This window comes from Lissotriton vulgaris, chromosome 1_1, assembly GCF_964263255.1.
Source record: "Lissotriton vulgaris chromosome 1_1, aLisVul1.2, whole genome shotgun sequence".
Classification (NCBI taxonomy): Eukaryota; Metazoa; Chordata; class Amphibia; order Caudata; family Salamandridae; genus Lissotriton; species Lissotriton vulgaris.
The window spans coordinates 567,636,538-567,656,038 of record NC_141685.1 but is presented as its reverse complement, the minus strand read 5'-3'; the positions used below and the strand labels follow the sequence as shown (position 1 = coordinate 567,656,038).

Here is a 19,501-nt window from a genome sequence, read left to right as displayed (position 1 = left end):
GATGTTCTTTCCCATTCTGTTTCTGTGACCACTGAGAATGTCTCCAGATTATTTTATATTGGGGTCCACTGAGAAATACCCTGACAACAACCCAAGGAAACCCATAGGCATGAAAGAGAAGAAAAGGGAGTGCCTCAAATAGGCGTTAGTTAAACAATGTCCTTCCCATGAGGCTTCTTCGTTTGTCACATGCCACCCTTGTGGCAGGGACACCCCTCGAAGGGATCGTGGTGCAGCGCTGGGAAGCACAGTGGTGTTTGATGCTGTTCGTGAAGCTAGTACATGGTGACAAACCATTATCCATTTTGTAAAGCAACCACTTTATGAAATGAATCCACATTGTTACCTGTTTTCCATTAGCATTCTGTTACTCAAAGTTGAAACGTGCCACAATACACTGTAAATTGATGCATGGATACAAGCCAGAACTTGCTGTTCTCGGCACTGCTTCTAGGAGGTTTTTTGTTTTGTCAGAAACCAAACTACATTTCAAATAAGGCTGGTAAGTCTTGATAATTTACCGCAAATCACAGGGTGGTTTTAGCTGGCTCCACTTTTTAATCCAAAGGCACTCTGCATTAAGGACAATTGTACAATTATACATGCATCTTTCCTTGTTTGAAGGTCATGACGGAATATTATTTAACACCAGTAGTTGTACCTGCAGTCTATAAATTATGAAGTGGGAAAATATTTCAACCTACTAGTGATCCAGTTTAGGTTTTAAATGTTGACCAAAAAACGGTCAGGTGAGTAAATAGATTTTTTTTAGGCTTGACCTACAAAAGGCATTTAATTCCTTGTGTAATCAAAAATCCTTCCTAAATTTCTGTAACAAAAACAAATCTATTTTCACCACGTCATACAGCTTGCAGTTATTTGCCTATTAGCCAATGACTCAGTGAGCGACCCACTGCATTTTGCCTAATCACGTGCATATCTGCCTTCTCCCCCCCCACCCCCCCACCCAACCGCCACCAGGAAAAAAAAACACTGTAACGTGGCCAGCACTTCCCACTTCATAGCAATCGTTTTACTTTTGATGTCCCATTGACTTGGCTACCTCTACCTAATTGGCAAAGCCAATCGCTTGCCCAATTGGCAAGACCTATTGGTTTTGCCAATGCTTGTTACATCAATGCTGGCAATCTAGTACTGAGATGCTCATGGCTGGTAATTTTGCATAGGGTAGCCACAAATGCAATCTTGCCTGATGTGTACAATCTAAATAATAATAGTAGCTCGGCATGATTTTCCTTGAACATTAGTGCCTCTTATTAATGAAAAGGTTGGAAACCCTGTTCGAGGGCCTCAAGGTTTATTTTTTGCCAGCCTTGTAATCAAGAAAGACTTTATTATAAATACCTACGTTAATATACCTACATAGAGGGGCTGTGGGTCATTCCTCATCAATTCAGCCCTTAGCCTGTTTCCATTTGAGTGGTGGCATTTTGTCGGATCCCATTTGCACAGCTGCAGAAAATGAGTGCATTCCAGTGCCTGGTTTGGTAGGCCCATTCTTTAATTATCCTTTTTCTCTTTTTATAGATTTCCCTTTTATTTTTGTCTCTTTGAAAAAAATGTAAAGGGTACTGCAGCTCCAGTCAATGTTACAAGCCTACTCACTTGATGCTCACTTCATCTGCAGTGCACTGTACCCTAGGTTGCTACTGCTTCTAAGCTGGACTGGAATATTGGAATGATGTTGTTGTAGTTTATTCCTGTTTGCTGTCCAAGGCCAACACTATCCTGTAAATCTGGCGGCCATGAGGAAACTTTAAAGCAACCGTATTGTGTGGAGTACCACTGCAAAAGGCCCTCCCACTGATTTTATATTTTTCCTTTAATGATTCCTTGCACCAATGTATTTTTTCCTGTGTAACCATGCTCTAATGTAAACTGCTTCCATGCAGTGAGAAACCAACTCTTAAGTAAAGTGCTGTGCCACCCATTGGGTCTTGTTTTTCGTATTTAAAACTGCAAATAAATCAATTGCAAGTACATGCCCATCACGTTTAGACTGCATATTTTCTTTTTCTAGATTCATTTTTTGTTCTGGTGAGTGCCAAGACCTTTTGAGTTAACTAAAATGATATTTCTGATATACATATTGAGGTTTTCAGCTAGCCCTCATTGTCCATTGGTTGCTGTGTCATCCACTGTAGCACATAGCATGGGGCAATAGGACAGCGTACTTAAGCCGATAGCTAGCTTCACTGCAAGTGATGGAATTCTGCCCTTTCATAGCAAGTACATCCGCACACTGAGTAACTCCCTCCAGGGCCTGGGAATTCTATGGCAGTGTATGATTTTCAAGACTAGCAAAAATATTTTGCTTAGTGATATGTATATATTTTTCCCAGTGCCATTCGCGGCTGGTAGTTGTAGTTAAGACCAAAGGAAATTGATTCTTTGGTTTGCTGATAACTTAGGCGCTGTTTGACTAATCTTTCTGAAACTTTAGGAAAAGTCTCATCCACTTCAATTTCTTCTTGGAAATTTTCCCGGTGATCTGTCAAATGTGGGCCAAGATAAAGGGATGTCCAAAAACGCATTTTCCCCATGCAATTTTCCATAGGAATATTGTAAAAATGACACCAAATTTAGCAGAAAGCTAAATCTTGGCCCAGAAAGCATACTTTTCGTGACTTGGTGTAAATCCGCTCAGTAGTTTTTGAGAAATTAAGATAAAAAATTTTAGAACTCGGGGACTAACCTGAAAAAAGTAAAACTTTTTTATAAAATCATGGCGGGGCTGGGTAGGTATAGCCTGCCCATCTAGGGCTCGTGGGAAAGGTTCCACAGGGACCAGCAGGGGCCGGAAACGTTTTTGGTTTTTAAAAACTGTACCACAGTGCTCACTCACTTTTTGAATTTTAAGCCCCCTGGGGTGGACCAGGGCACAGGCGGGGTCAGCATAAAACTTTATTTTGGGGATAAGGGTGTGCATTCTCCCTCCCTGAATATTTAAAATGCTTTGGGGAGCCCCAGGATTGTTTTCATATTTAAAGGAGAGGCCGTAAGGGCAACCTCCCTCCCCAAGACTTTAGAAGACTGTTATCCCATTCCCTGGGGTTGATACATTTTTATTTATGGGGATAGCAGGTAGGTGCCCCCCCTCAGCGAGCCTTTGAAAGGCCCCGGTACCCAATTTCCTGGGAGTCCGAAGGAAGCAGTGTCTCTTGGACGCCATCCCAGGAGCCATTCATTTATTATTCACTGCTTCAGGCAAAGAGGGCCCCAGAATACCCTGCAAGGGCTTTTTAGTTATATATTTTTTATACTTGTGGTGCCTCTTGAAGGAGCACCATGCCCCAGAAGGGGCAGGGGCACCACCAATTTTTATTTTGTGGAGGGCTTCATGGAGCGCAGGTGGAGGCATCGATATTGGAACCGTCCGCCCATTGGTGCATTTGCAAACTCCCATTTCCCTATAGGAGCTTGTGCTGCGGCTGTAAACCGGCTGTAGCATAAGCTCCCATAGAGAAATGGGAGTTTGTGTGAATCTCTGCACTGTGTGGCAGGCACCTTGATGGGGCCTGCCACACGAAATGATAAATCTTTTTATTTAACAGTCATTGATATAGAACAAGTCATACGATACAATCCAGGTAATTGCAGGCTAGACGGACTTATATAATCATCATTTACAGTTTACATCATTGGGATAAATCACAGGGAAGGTAGATCATCCGCTTCACTATTGAGAGGAGCAGGGCATATATCCCCCATATAGGAATGCTATGCCCCCAAATCCATGACCATCTTTTGGGGCAACCACGGGCCACGTAGACTGTCTTCTCCCAGAACATGCACCAGTCTAGGTTTGTTTCCCATGTTCCCACTGTGGGTGGTGTTGCTCCCCAGGCCTGAGCGATATTTCTTTGTTATCATTGACCCCAATGTAGCCCATTGTGTCTGATGTGCATTCAAATCGGTAGGTTCCCAAATGTTTAGAAGACATCGGCGTGCCTCCGGGTGAAGAATAGTTTCCAACACGGCACTCATTACTCTGTGTACTTCCCTCCAATATGTCTGAATGTGTGTGCAGTCCCATACAGTGTGCATGACGTACCCTGCTGTCCACATCCTCTCTGACAATTTCCTTCGGATGCTCTACCCATCTGCACCAAATTGGGTCCTGTGATATATGTCCTAAGTAGGATTTTTAGCTGCACTAGTCTGAGCCTTGCCGGCATAGTAACCATTTTACGGGAAGACACAGCATCTTGCCACTCCTCATCATCCATTTCTATACCCTCTGCCACCCATCTGTTTCTGAGACCTAAATTGTATATTAATTTTTTATCTATAAGAGAGATGGTTTTCTCAGGGAGGTGGCCACCTAGTAATCTATCTTCTAGTGGAGAGGCCTCTGGAGGGGATGAACCCCTTGGAAGTAGAGAGTGGAACGCGTGACAAACTTGGGTGTAGCGAAAAAATTCAGCGGCAGCTAGTTCGTGTTTACTCTGGAGGGAATGTCGCTTATGCGGAGGTCGGGAAGAGTCCCTTTTACACCTGCTATGCATATGCCCCTCCCTAGCAGCTACCCGAAGAACGGTCCTTCGGGAAGCCTTAAGGAAGGAAGAAATACAGACATGCAGAGCTGCTGTCATCCAATGCCTTGGAGGGTCATCAATCCAACTGTCCTGTAGGGCAATAACATTTCTCAAAATGGCAGCAAGAGAGCTGGATAAAAAGGAAATCATTCACTAATTTAAATAGTTCCAGCATACCCATCAACGGCATTGTCTTAATGTCTTAAATTCCTCTGTTTTAAAATTTAGAATGTATTTTTATTTAAGGTGCTTCCCCACCCTTTTATGATTTTTTTAATTGAAATCAAATAAAAGTATTCATGACTGACTGACTCTGGAGGGCCACGAAAGTTTTAACATCCCCCTTTTCCCATGGGTCTGCAATCCGGGAAATTCCAATCAAATCCCATTTACTAAATCCCTTTGACTTCCACAAGTCACCCAGTTGCTCCGAGGCCCACTGGGGGGTTGCCAGCATCAGTTTGTTCCCCCACCTGAGGGATTTAGTAGCTGTATGCCACACCCTCACGGAATGGCCAGTAGGGTCTGTGAGATGAAATCTAGTCGGTTTCGATTAGAGTGCCCTGTTATAACCACCTCCCGGAAGGAGCCATCTATCCATACGGAACCCGGGGTCATCCGAATTACCGTATGTGCCATGGTTAATAGCTGCCAAGAGTGCAGCCCAATAATATTTCTTTATATCAGGGAGACTGATGTCTCTGTCATACCAGTTTAAGGTGAGTTTGTTGAGGGCATTATGTGGTGTTCCTTTCCATAACAATTCCCTCTGGAGACTTTCAATTTCTTTAAAATATTTTGGCGGGACTGGGTCAAGTGTGATTTGTAAAATATAGAGGAAACTGGGCAGGGACATCATTTAAAAAAAAGGCAGCTTTGCCCAGGAGGGAGAGGGGAAGTGTCTTCCAGCTGGCTATATCTCGCTTCAGCTTCAGTATCGGAGGGAGCAGATTTCTGCTGTATCGGAGTGTAGGACCAAAGGAGAGAAATATACTCAAATATTTGAATCCCATAGTACTGATCTGAATCTGACAGTTTTGGGGCAGGGCAGGAGTGTCTCCCTGAAGGATATAAAGATGAGACTTTGTCTAATTGATCTTGAATCCAGAATACCTGCCAAATATTGCTAAGATGTCTAAGACTGCGATTGGGGATTTCCTAGGGGAGGTCAGGTAAAGCAAAACATCGTCTGCATAAAGTGATATATGGTCCTCCCATTCGGGGGACCAACATAGACCCCGTATAACCGGGTCCCTACGGATCCATGCCGCAAGCGGTTCCAATGCTAGGGCATACAAGAGAGGAGAGAGCGGGCATCCCTGACATGTTCCACGACTAAGGTTAAAAGTGTCCGTTTTTTTTTGTTGTTGTCAACTACCACCTGAGCTAATGGGATATTATACAGGAGATGTACCCATTTAATAAAGTTTTGACCAAGCCCCCTTTTTTGGAGCGCAGCCATTAGATACTTCCACTCGATAGCATCAAATGCCATGGTAGCGTCCAGGAATACCAGAACAGCTGGCTCCAGTATTGTTGCTGCTCTACCCAAAACACTGTGGACTCTGCGCAGGTTCAACGCCGTGTTACGGTGGGGTATAAAGCCGGACTGGTCCGGGTGTATGAGGCTGGATATGATTTTAACCAATCGATTGGCCAAAACCTTAGCGAGAATCTTGGACTCTGCGTTAAGAAGCAAAATCGGCCTATATGAGGAACAGGCCGTTTTGGGTTTACCTTCCTTGTGGATAGTCACAATAGTAGCCATCCATTGGTCAGTCCGTAGTTTCCCCCTCTCCATGCTCTCCTCAAACCTAGCTTTCAGATAGGTGGCCAATTTGTCCGGTTTAAGTTTATATAGTTCGATAGGGATGCCGAAGGCCTTCCCCAAATTCAATGATCGGATTGCCTGCGCTACTTCGTCCGCTGTCAAAGCGCTATCTAGAAGCTGTTGATCAACAGTGGACAGGTCGGGAAGTGCTATGTCTCGCAGCATCTCAGAAGATTCTTCCTCTGTGTATGGTGCCACTGCAGTATATACCTCAGCAAAGTGCAGTGTAAAACTATTTGCAATTTCCTGGGGATCCACTATACACTCGCCTGCGGTGTCCCGCAACGTAGGAACCAGTCTGCTTGCCCATTCCTTTTTAATGAGCCAGGCTATTAATTTCCCTGCCATGTCACCCAGGTCATATAATGTACCAAGTTTCTCCCTACCCAGGGCCTGAGCTCTATCAGTCACCAGCGCCCTATATTCATCCTATATAAGCCGCAGCAAGTGGAGCAATTCTGGAGTGGTCCCCCTCTCTAGTTCCCCCTCCAGGCGATAGATCTTGTCCTCTACATCTGAAACCTCTTGTTGTTGGGCTTTCTTTTATCCCGAAATTAATGAGCGAGCCTCACCCCTGGTCACTGATTTAAAGGATTCCCAAAATGTCTGGGAGGATTCCACTGAGCCCTCATTCTCAGAAAAATAGTTATCTATCGCTTTGAAGAGGACCTTCCAAATTTTGGGGTCACGAAAATGACCGGGATTAATGGGGACGGTCCTACCCTCTCTAGTCTGGTCTAGGCATATGTGGACCTATACCGCTGAATGATCAGAAATGCCCCTAAATGTTTGACTTTGTGGATCTGTGTGATTTGGGCGCAGGGTACTAAAACATAGTCCAACCTGGACAAGCTGTGGTGTGCCCCAGAGTGAAAGGTGTGTTGTATTGTCTCAGGTTGATAAATACGCCAGGTATCTACCAAACCCAGGGCCTCAAGGAAGTCTAGCAGCTGTCTTGTGGAAGGTCCCATATTTCGCTGGGGATGGCGGTCAAGCGTACCCGAGACCACTGAATAGAAATCCCCCCCCAGCAGTAGCAACAGTCCATCTGGCACTGACAACAGAACCGTGCGTAAGTCTTGGAATGTAGTTGATTGGAGGCCAGAGGGTACATAGATAGAAAACAAAGTTATGATATGTCACCTCCCATGTGCTCATGACACTGACATAGCAGCCCTTATCGTCAGTCCAGGTGGAACTCCCACTAATAGGAAACGTCTTTTTCACCATAATCCCCACTCCTCTTGAGCTCGTGGTAAACCCTGCATGAGCTATTCATTTATGTCCCCACCTACACATAGCTTTACATGAGTGCCTCATTAGGTGTGTCTCCTTGAGAAGGACAATGTCAGGGGCCTGTTTCTTAATATATTGGAGTACTATACTACGTTTGACTTTGTCGCCGAGCCCATTGACCTTCCAACTCAGGATCTGGCACTCTTATTCCACTTTGTATGCATTAAAACAAAGTAAAAGCTTATTGGTCTTAGTTACATCGCCTTCATTGGTTGTCGATGAAAAAACTACAATAAAAAACAACAAAATCAAATCCCTGGTCCAACAACCCACCTCCCTGCTTCCCTGCCCTCTGGGCCTTAAACTGCCCACGAATAACTAGCAGAGTGCAGTCCACAGTTTTTTAACGCAATCACTTTTATTAATGTACTCTCCCATAACTACTCATTGTAGTGACAGAGTTAGGTGGTAGAATTCTAATTGCTGAAGTACCCAGGTTCTTAAACATATTGTTTTTGATGTTTATAAAGTTTTGTACTTTGCAAAATTCTTGCTTGCTCGTGATTATAGTGCTGGCGCGTGGGTTGCAAAAGGAGCGCTTACATTTATTGAGAAACCTTGAATTGAATAGATTGGTCAAAATTCTATATGTGCTGAAAAGGCAACCCCAACTACTCCGGATGATTAAACAGTACCGTGCCTTTAGAAAGTGAAGGTGACTTGAAGCATTGGTTCAACCAATATTGTGGAAGAAGTGTGACATACCAGTGGTCACCTAAATAACATGCATTATTGAAGCCAGTAGGTAGTGCCTTTATAGTGACCCTGCCAAGCTATTGGTTTTTCTGATGCTTATTTATAAAGCGTTGTTTTACAAAATGCAAAAGAAAAAGAAGCTTTCAAAATAGTGAAGGAAAAGCAAACCCATATCTTAAGGTATCTCAAAACTTTACACTAAATTCGACATTTCCATTGTTTTTAATTGTCATAGTTTATCTTTCAAATAGTTTTCGCTAAGGAACCTCTGAACAGCCTTTAACAAGAATAAGAGAGTTTAAATGAGAATGTTTGTCAAAGCTTTATATACTTTTCACTGGACTCCAGTCTGAAGCCTTCTCTGGCCATGTGGTCCTCTGCTGCAGTCCAGAGAGCAGATGTGTGTGTTTTCTGGAAAAGGGACATCTCCTTTTCAGTAATTGTATTAACTCCAGCTGAGTGAGTGCAGGAGCAGGCCCATTTACGGGTGGCATAATGCCCTTTCTATGGCGAACTTGAGTGTTTTTGCAATCTGTGGAATGCATGAGATAAAACAAAACCAACACTTAAAGTCAGCTCTTAATCATAACCTGGCAAAAATATACCTGTTGTGTTTTTACAGACAAGCTGGGTGTGGAGCAACAAAGAGTATGGGAGTCTCACCTGATTGGTAGCCAGAAGCTGTCTATCTTCTAGTTGAGACCCCAAATCCGTCTTAAAAGCAAAATAGTTTTTAAACCGTATTTTCTTCAGATCTTCTCCCCAAGTTTGCATGAAATAAATATAGTTTGGTTGTTCAAGAAGGGGAATGCTGCTGCTCCATCTTTGACTGCAGCTAAGGTAGCAGTCTCTAATTAATAAACAGTTTCTGGTGGGTGGCATCCCTAATATCTTGTGCATACAGTCTGGGTACTGTAGGCGAGCAAGGACTTGGCTATGATATCCTGCTACATTCATGATAGCGATTGCAGATTCAATGGGTGAAGTAACAATCACTTTATTTTTTAATAGAAGACATTACAAATATGTGTTGGTATCCACAGAGCAATTTCACCCTTACAGTCCCCACTCTTGGGATAGATTGAGTTTAGGAAGACAGAATTATGTTTATTTTGTCAGTGTCTTCTGGGTACAACTTGCAGCTTTCAATTACAACTGTCATCTAGTTGGTGTGCAATTTATGTCATCTGTGGACGAGGTGATGCTTTTGTTCATGCATTCTTCTATATATTTTTGAACCGATCAATTTACAGAGTTTTTCCACATTTCACTGAGCTGGAAATTGTGATCTCTAAATAACATCATTATGCACAAAAGTGCATCTGTAATGCTCATTAGGGATTCAATGGTGTGTGCTAGTATTGTTTATGAAAAGTTTGGTTTGCATTTTAGAAAAATGGATGGACTCTGCCTCTCTTTTTAGCTTACAGATTTATCGTAATCCATCCATGTATTTGCAGTGGAATGGAAGCAATGCCTATTATGGCCGAAGGAAGTGGTATTTATAAAATAGCCCATATATTGGTGGCACATTGGGATTAAATGGTAGCGGGGCAAGATTTCACAGACGTCAGTGATATTTCTTAACCTTGAGGCAAAGAAGTATTACTGTTATCATCAATTAATAATACTAGGCAGAAATTGTAGGCCAGCGGCATCGAAGCCTTGGTTTTTATTGGTCCTTTCAGCAGCCTTTGATACCTTTTGGCCGTTCCATCTTTAACTAGCCCAGTCAAGTCAACATCCAAGCTTCTCCCTTCATCCGGGGCCTGTTGCGTAAAATACTTGCATTCAGAAACCCAGTGCAACCGGCTTTGCACATACAAAGTTTCGATTTGCAATTTACAAAGGTGTATTGCCAATCTTACTTACTGCTGCAAATTGCAGCTGTACAAATTGCAGTGTCTTTTAAGTCTAAAGGGGGATGGGACGGGCAAGGGCATTCCTTTACCCGTGCTTCTAGTAGTAATATGCACAAATGCGTTGCAGCCATTGCAGCAGTTGCAAAGGGTGGAATGCTGCTAAGGCTAGCAGCTAATCATTCGAGAAGTGTAGACTGTCAGTATTTGACCATTTAACCGGTGTTTGTCTTATAGACTCCTGCCCTCACTTTCGAATGTGCAATTCTGAATGTGAGAAGTAAACCTGTGATAGGTGGAATGCTAAAATTATTTTCATCTAGTGGCAATTACTCTGGCCCGTATTTCACTCCATATCCTTTTGCTCACTTTTCAACTAAGGGAACAACTATACACAAATCAGCCTTGGTCCTGCACCACTGGCAAGAGCATAGTCTGGACAGCCAGGCCACGTCTTATCTGAATGGGAACACAAGGAGATCCTATCCGGTTTCAGCCAGGATCACAGTGTGCCACTGTTTGTGTCATTGTACCACCTGTCCCTTGACGAGGATCACAGTGCCTCCACATTATGAATGCAACTGCTAGGTTTGAGGTCAACTGTCTCATGCAGGCCTCTGTTCCAGAACAGGGTACTTTTTGCAATAAGATGCCAGTCGATTCATGCTTTAATACTAGTGGGTGGAGCTCTGCCACTTTTTTTTGCAAAAGGTGCCAAGGTGTTGTGTTAGAGATGTGAGAATCCCCAGGATCACAAAGAATGAGGATGGTCGCAGGGTAATGCAAACCATCCTTTTTGTGCATAAGGCCTCTGATCTTTCCCACGCATTGTGTCCTAACGATTTCTGTAGTTTCATATCCGGGCAATTTGAGTAAACCGTGGGTCCCAAAAAATTCGCACTCGGACCACTGTTGTTCAGTATCTCTATGCTCCCATTAAATACAATTTTTAATATATTCAGTAGCAAATTGTGTTTTTATTCCCATGGTGCCGAAATCGCCCTTAAATTGAACAAAAATGACAGACCCTTTACATGTGCTTGCTAGCTTTACCATTAGATGTGTATAAATCGTATGAAATGTAATCCCACAAAAACATAGTTGTGAATAGTGGTTTCAATACTCTCATTGTGGAACCACATTCTCTGGCCGTGGTTGATCGGAGCATTTCCTACGTCTTCTAGCTCTCCAAGTACCATAATCCATTAGCAAGACTTTGCAGCACTAAAAAACTGTTTTTGTATTTTGAGGATCCATTGCCGCTACCGGCAACTATCCTTCATATACTTTCTTGTCTTCACTTTGCAATACTCTAAGCATGGATCTGCCCGATTATCCTTTGTAACCAACAACAAAGTAATGGAAAGAATGCTTGAATTAAAAATCCGCTACTTCAGTTGTCCAGGATGCTTTCCAGTCCATTCTTTTTTGCACTCTGTTCCTTTTGTAGCCGAACCAAGACTAATTTGTAGATGGCTAGTTTTTGTCTACATGGACATAGTGCACAAAAACGATGGACGAGCCTCGAGCGATTGCTGATGGGTGAGATTCACTCAAGCATTCCTTCCATCGCTTTGTTTCTTTTGCCGTTGATGCCCAGCTGTGGGTTCAGTGATGACTCCTATTGGACTTAAGCCATACTTCACTGATGAGGTCTACGTAGGGTGAAACCATTCTGGGATTGTTTGTGCCCCCATCTGGAGAGGACCGGACTCGATAGTTCGGGCTGGACTGTTGGTACTGGAGCTGGGTCAACATTTACTTCCAAATGCTGATTTCTGTCTAGGGTGGGATAGTTGTTAAAAAAAGATAAACATTTTGGTGGCCCAAGCGCTTGCCAGTTGTTGAGGTTAATTCAAGCATTGCTTCATCACTATGTTGTTGGTTGTAGTAGGTGCACTAATTGCAACATTCTCTAATGTGGGTCCCCTGCTCGCTGTGTCAAAAGACTCTACCTGTACCTCACTGATTAAGCCTATTTAAGATGAATCTGTTCTGTGGTTGCTTGTGGTATGAACTGGAGGTGACCTGGCTTGGCAGTTCAGGCTGGATCGTTCCTATTGGACCAGACTGAGACTGGTTCGTCTGTGGCTGGTTTCGGTCTAGAGTGGCAAAGCGGGTGAAAAATCATGGATCGGAATGTGTCCCCAACAATCTTCAGGGATTGCCACTTTGTTTATTGCGGTAGACTTCTTAAGTGTGACATGTATGCCAAATTTTGGGGACCATGCTCACTGTGCTGAAGTACTGGTACTAGCCATGTCTAGTGTACAAGCCCTGCTGATAGGTATTGGTACTATAACTCAGAATGTTGAACAGCTGCGTTGTGATGTTTTCTACTAAGGCATTGGTGTCCTGTTTGGTGCCAAGTTACATTTTGCCCTCCTGGTGTATTGTCTGTGTGTTGCTGTGGTTTATCGGCTCCGGTCCTAGTCCAATATGTTTGTTAAGCTGAAATTCTGTGTTTTTTTCCATTTCCAGCTCTTTGGGCCAGATCCACAGACCCAAGGTTATTATTTAACTTCTTCTCCAGTTGACATTAGTTTGAAGTCAAACCAGTCGTTAACGGTCAACTAGAGATCTGTAATCTCGGTTTAGGAAACACTGCATGAATAATAATATCTGAATGTATCCATACTATTGAGAACTTTACCTTCACTGTGGCCTAAGCATGTGACAGAGGAGTGATATTTAACAAGCGGAGCAATCTTTCCTCACTGATCTGTGTTGTGCTTTCTAAGAACTACTTTACAGAGACTAAAGTAGCACGGGCATTCGTGGGCTGCTACATCTGCTTAAACCTAGACACACCCAGGATGAAATTCTATTTACTGCTGTTGAGCCATTTTCTTTAGAGTGCGTTTGAATCAGCAGTCCAAAGTTGACCTACACCGTAAACCTGTGATGGATGATTTCTAGTAGTAAGATATTGGGTTCCAGTGGCAGTGTAATGACTGAAAGATGTTCTGCTTGGGCATGCAGCTCGATCTGGAATTAAATCCAGATTGAACTAAGGGAGTGGGAGAGTGGATCCTTCAAAACTAGTTCTTTACGGCTTCTAAAGATGCAGATTCTGGTTAATCACCTCTGTGACCAGTGGGAAACAATTCCACTGTTGGTACATGATGAGAGGAAATGCTCAATTTTACTGTGCTCCAATGCATTTCCTCTGTCTCCAGAAACTTTAGGGAGGTGGGCCACATGGCAGCTGGAGATCTCACCAGTGGTGGCTGGCATCTAAGGGGAGGGGCTTGGTGCATGTGGAAAATATTAGAAAGATCAATAAATAAAAATAAAACGTACCTGATGCCCTTTTGGTCCGGACCTGTTCCTTACTGGAATCGGATGCTGGTACTCCCTTGCCCAGTCCTTGCGCTGCTCACATGCAGCATGTGAGCAGCACCAGGACTGGCGAGAGTGGCCTCAATTGTTGCTCCACAGCGCTCTGGAGTCCTGCACTTACTCTCAACTCAACTGTCTTATGACAGTTTAGTTGAGTGGTTCAAAGTGTGCATGTGTGGCTGGACTTCACAAGACGGCCGGCCAAAAAGACATGTGCACTTTAAGCAGTGCATTAGCCAGCCCACCCTCCTCCCTGCTGCTGTCACTCAGCTGTGGCCCCGTTCTGACGCTCAGGATGAAAAATAAAATGGTAATAAATTACCATTTTATTTTTCATCTCTGGTGCTTTGGAAGGGAATTTTAAGTGAGGTGATGCTCCTCCGCTCCAATGGAGGAGCCGCCACTGGATCGCACCCTCTTTGTTCTGTCTCCCTCTGGTCTTCACAGACCCAAGAAAGGTGGGAAAAAACAAGCTGGGCTCTTCCTTCATCAGATGCCTCCTTCTTGAATACAACCGGCTTACACAGATTCATTCTCCGAACGGCACCGGCTCTCTGCTCTGTGTGAGAGTGCAGACTGCGGCTTTGGGCGGGGGGACGCGCAGAGTATGGTGTGGGATGGTGGCAGCGGCGCACCATAGGGGTTCATTATTTGTATGGGGAAAAGGCCAGTGGTAGGCATGCTCTAAGGGTTCCTTGATGCCAGGTATGCTAGGGTATCAGTGAGGAATGGGAAAGCATGGAAGGGAGTGTGAGGGGGCTGCAGGACACCTGGTATGGATTTTTTGCATTGGGATGGGAGACAGTTGGAGAACACAAGGTACGTTTTTATTTAATTTGAAGTTGGAGGGAGGGCCTAATGACAAGGTTGGCTGGGAAGCGGGGCATCTGAATATATATATGGCTCCCCCATGACTCCTCTTGCTACTCAGCTGTTCGTGTGAGTTGGGGAGGAGTATGTGGGTGCATAGGTAGCATGCAATTGTAAATGGGGAACTGTGAATAAGGGGAATGTTTTCATAATGGGGTTATGATTGACATTGTAGATAATTAACGTTTTGCTCTTGTTGACTAATGGGTGTGGGTGGCCACCTCACTCCAGGTCATTAGGGGCACTATCTCCTGTCCTGAACCTTTCACTTACAAAAATCATTGTTTTTAGCTGTGTTAGTCTAATTTAGATCCGTAGACGTACAACGAAACTACAACATCCAGAATGCATGTGATGTTCTTAAAGTCCAGGCCTGGATGCAGTATATATGAGAAAAGTGGTCACTATAATTGGATACCATCCAGTTACCCATCTATACTTCTAAATGTCTCCTCTGAAGTTCTGTTCAGTGGGAGTACCTCAAAATGTTTCCAGAACACTGAAAGCTTCCGGTATACCTCCCTTAAAGGAGCATCTACGTTTTGCTAAAGATTCCTTCATACCAGTCTTTGTTACTACCCTTCTCCCCGATACATTAAATAAATATTCATCGATTGGAGCAGTAAAATCTCATGAATATATATTGATATTTTTGTATACCACTTATTGGATACTTTGTTGCCTTATTGTTAGTAGGGATTATTGTTACTTAGCGTAATGGCCCAATATACTACAGGCAATTTCTCTGTGTGCTTCGCAAATTGCAGAGGTGAGGGTGGAACTGAACAGAAGTATAAGTGTTTGTTTGCTCCAGAGTGCCGCATAGGCATCTATTTTAAAAAATGGCTTCCCTGCTCTTTAGTCTTGATGTCCTGATGCTATGGCAGGTTTGGCATCTTGATGGGGCGCAGCCCAAGGCACAAAAACTGGATACAGGTAATTTAAGTCCATGGACAGGAGGACAAGAACAGTACAGAGATGTGCAAAGGGCGCGACAGAGCAGTCATTGACGATGAGAAGACAGGAATCATTGATCATCCCCCCCCCCCCGATCTTACATTTCTGATTAGTATCTAGACTTGTATTTGTGAAAGGAGCGGATTGTGTGCCAAGCGGAGAGGATGTGCCAAGCATTCTAGGTCGCTTTTCAAAGTGAGATTTTGTGAAACCACCCAAGCCGCCTTCCTTTGATGACATTTCACGTGAGGTTAACAAGATGCTAGAGGTGGTCGACTAGGGACTCTTATCCCCCTTAGTATGTATTTATTCTTTCCTGATTATTTTGACTGTACCATTTTTGTTGTCGTGGTCTTCTCCAATTCACCATCCACACTCGTTATTGCAACATAGCCATAGGTTTTTAGTGGAAAACCGTGTGTTTATTTGCTCCACCTCTGCTAGTGGCTGCTTGGTGGTTATTCCCCTTCCCCCACATTACCCGATTCTTTTTTTGTTGGCCCTGCTATTTAGGCTTGGACAAGCCAAATCCAGTGTAGTTGCTGACCTTCCATTTGTTTCATTGACGGCCTTTGATTATCCCCTTCATTTTGGTCCAAATCAGTAAGTCCATGGAGTGGAACACGACTGCCTGAAGGACTGAGCAGCGACCATGGGAGAAAACCTGCTGACGGACTGATTGACCCGCTCTACCGAACCTTTATCTTCTAAACCTGTCCTCTTCCTCCCTCCTCCCTCCTCCTAGCATGGCTAAAAGTTAGTGGGGTAAAAGAGAGTAGTGTGGAGTAGAGTGAAGTGGCATAGAGTGGTGTACAGTAGAGTTGAGTGGTGCAGAGAGGATTGAAGCAGAGTGTTGTGGAGTAGCGCACAGTGTTTTGGAGGGAGTAGAGTGGAAAGGCGTAGATTGAGTGCCGTAGAGTGGAGTACAGTGAAAAAGTTGAGTATCGTGTTGTGGAGTGACCTGGAGTGGTGTAGAGCAGAGTGGAGTAGCCTAGAGGGTGTGATGTAGAGTAGGGTGGCATAGAGCTGAGTTGTCACAGAGTGGAGGGGCGTGGAGTACTATGTCATAGAATAGAATGGAGTTACGTGCATGGAGTTAGTTGCGTAGAGCATCGTAGAGTGGAGTAGTGTCATAGACTGACATAGAGTGGAGTAGAGTGTTAGTGGAGCACAGTTTAATGGAGTAGAGCATCATAGAGAGGAGTAGTTTGTCATAGAGTGAAGTGTAGTAGAGTGGCCTAGAGTGAAGTGGCATAAAGTACAGAGCTGCAGGGTAAATTGGTGTAGAGTGCAATGACGTAGTGTAGTATAGAGTGCAGTGGCTTGGAGTAGAGTGGTGCAGAGTAGATTGTAGTGGCGTAGAGTGGAGTGGTTTAGCGTACAGAGGCATAGAATGCAGTGGTGTTGAGAGCAGTAGATTTGTGCAGAGTAGAGTGCAGTGGAATAGAGTGCCGTACATGCAGAATAATGTGTCTGAATGTGCAGGGTTGTAGAGTGCTGCAAAGTAGAGTGGTGCAGAGAGCAGTGACGAGAGTACAGTGGTGCAGAGCAGGATAGGGCAACGTAGAGTGCGGTGACAGAGTGACGTAGCATACAGTGACAGAGTAGAATGTATAATGACATAAAGTACAGTGGTGCAAAGTAGTTGGTGTTGGTGCAGTGGTGTAGGGTGCATTGATTTTGAGTTAAGTGGTATAGAGTGCATTGGCGTAGAGTGCAGTGCTTTAGAGTACAGTGGTGTGGCATAGAGTGACACAGAATATAGTGCAGTGGCATAGGATAGAGTGGTGCAGAGTAGAGTATAGTGATGCAGGCTATAGCTCAGGGGCTTAGAGTGGCAACATTTTAATTGCAGTGCTGCAGAGTGGAGTGCTGTAGAGTGGTGTGTTGCCTAGTAGTTACCTGGAGTAAAGTGGTGCATTGGTTTTGAGTAAAGTGGTGTAGAATGCATTAGCATAGAGTGCAGGGGTACATAGTAGAGTGGGGTACAGTGCCCTGGCCTAGAGTTGGATGGTGAAGAGTAGAGTGGAGATGGCTCTGTGCCAAAGCTACCAGGGGCTGAGCTCAAGTTAATTTAGTGACTTTGAGGGTTCGTCCTGACCAGGGTTGTTTGTGATTGTTGCATGAGGTGGGCTGGCGCCCACCCCAATACTTTTCCAGATTCCTACAAAAAACATTGACAAACTTTGGCAAAGTTAAAAATGGGCAGCTAAGGCCAGAACGGTTGCGTTTGTCAGTTCTTGCTTTAGTTTGTCATTGCATGTCTATTTATGCTAAATCGTTTGCATTGCAGAATATGGTCAATTAAAACTTGTTTTAAAGCTCACGATACGAAACTCGTGTATAAAACCCTTACTGACTTCGTTTTAGTGTTAGTGAATATTAAATACACTGTTGTTTGAAATCACTTTCCTTTAGCTACATCAGCTGGTGTAACGTTTGTCATCAACATAAAATGTAAGCTTTAATTTGCTCTTAATATATTCCGCCTATTGGTAACAACGTTTGCTTATTTTTGCCAGAAATAAATGATGCATTTCTGTCTAAGAACTGTGAGTTCTTGGCCATGTACTCTTCACGCACAGCTGTACCACAGAATGGAGGTGCAGAAGCCAGGATGTGGGGCAGATTAATCAGCCTGGCCATCGGATTGTTAGTACTAGATTGTGTTCAAAGCGCACAGGTGCTAAATGTGCGCACAGTTAGTGCTAAATGAGCGCGCTTCCACTGTTTTCGCAAGTTGTCTGGGGCGATGCTGAACAGGAAAGCCTTTATATTTCTCCAATGTGATGCTGTGGAACTGTTGCTGTCTGGCGTTGCTGAAACCCCAATCGTCTAATGTCTATGGTGCACAAAAAAATGTATACAGTGCTGTTTTTATATAGCAAGTCTGTTGTGAAACAGGAAGCCTCTCTCTCCGTGGGCTGGCTGAAATGTCATCTCTCACCCTTTTCAGCAGGAAGCGCTCTGATCTCTGATTCACGAGAAACACGAGGATGTGACTCGCGCCAGTGGAAGCCTGAGGGGCTGCGTGGTGCACGATGAAGTAACGCCGGGGGATTTGTGTGACCTGAGGCGGGGAGCAGCACGTTTGTGCAGGTAGGCCACGGCGACTGCTTGCGAGCAGAGCTTTCCCTCCTCACACCGTGACGAGCGTGAAAGGAAAACCGGTTCCCGCAGGCCAATTGTTTCTGCATTAATATTGCATGTTGCTGAACCTTTAATCCTTGGCACAGCTTGTCCTATACGTCTCACTGGCACATTCTGTCCTCAAGAACAACCATTAACAAGGGCCGCAACGGCCACGTGTACATCATGCATGCAATTCGAATCACTGTTTCTTGATTGTAGGCTCGTACCCCATTTGTTTACTCTATGAAGATTTACCGAAATCCTCCTTAACAGCGGTAACTAGTCGCAGCTGACAAATGGACCTATGCAGTTTACAACTTCAGCCAGACAGTCCTGGTTTCAAGTCCGCACCGCACTGAATCCTGGGACGTGTATCCCCATGTGCAGTGCCTAATTTGTGAAATCATGAGTGCCGGGACCAACATTTTCCCTCAGATGCGGAGGTTGCCGTATACCAAGGCCATCTAGTGGATCATGCCCGTGAACTCACCATTCTTCACCACCAACTCTTTAACCGCACTACTGCAGGTTCGGTTTAATCCCCACTTCCTACCTTCTTGATTGTTTCTCGTCTTTCGCTTCCTCCTCCTTGTCCTCCTTTTCTACCTTTCTCTTTTACTTTGGTTAAAGTCTGATGATGAAAATTAAGTTGGGTCCTAAAAATTGAGTGCCGATAAGGCCCGTGTGTAGCCACCTAAGGCAGCGCTTACTATTCTGTGAAAGTATCACAAATTTTACTCTAGTTTAGTTTTTTTACTTATTCATTCATTTAAAAAAATACAATCCCATTGTGCAATTCATATGAAATAGTCCACATAAATCTTCCTGGCTGGAGAGTTGGGCGAGCCAGCAAATTAATATGGAGAGCCTTACCAGCGCTGACCCAGTGGCCTGGCTCCTGTCTAAAAGACTGCGCACCAGCAATACCATCAAAATGTTTGTCATGGAACCCATCACCA

At 44.1% G+C, this 19,501-nt stretch overlaps 1 protein-coding gene across 4 annotated transcripts in view; it reads left to right on the top strand.

Annotated features, from left to right (window-relative positions):
* The window catches only part of LRRC8D (leucine rich repeat containing 8 VRAC subunit D), a 439,662-nt gene that overhangs the window by 15,468 nt on the left and 404,693 nt on the right, over positions 1–19,501 (top strand). For 2 of the 4 annotated variants that reach the window (XR_015308297.1, XM_086953960.1), the window contains exon 2: positions 18,367–18,509. The exons of 1 other annotated variant lie outside the window; for it this stretch is intronic. The gene's annotated coding sequence lies outside the window, so the exon portion shown is untranslated. The remainder of the gene's footprint in view (positions 1–18,366; positions 18,510–19,501) is intronic. One more of the 4 variants, XM_086953961.1, reaches the window with a different exon arrangement.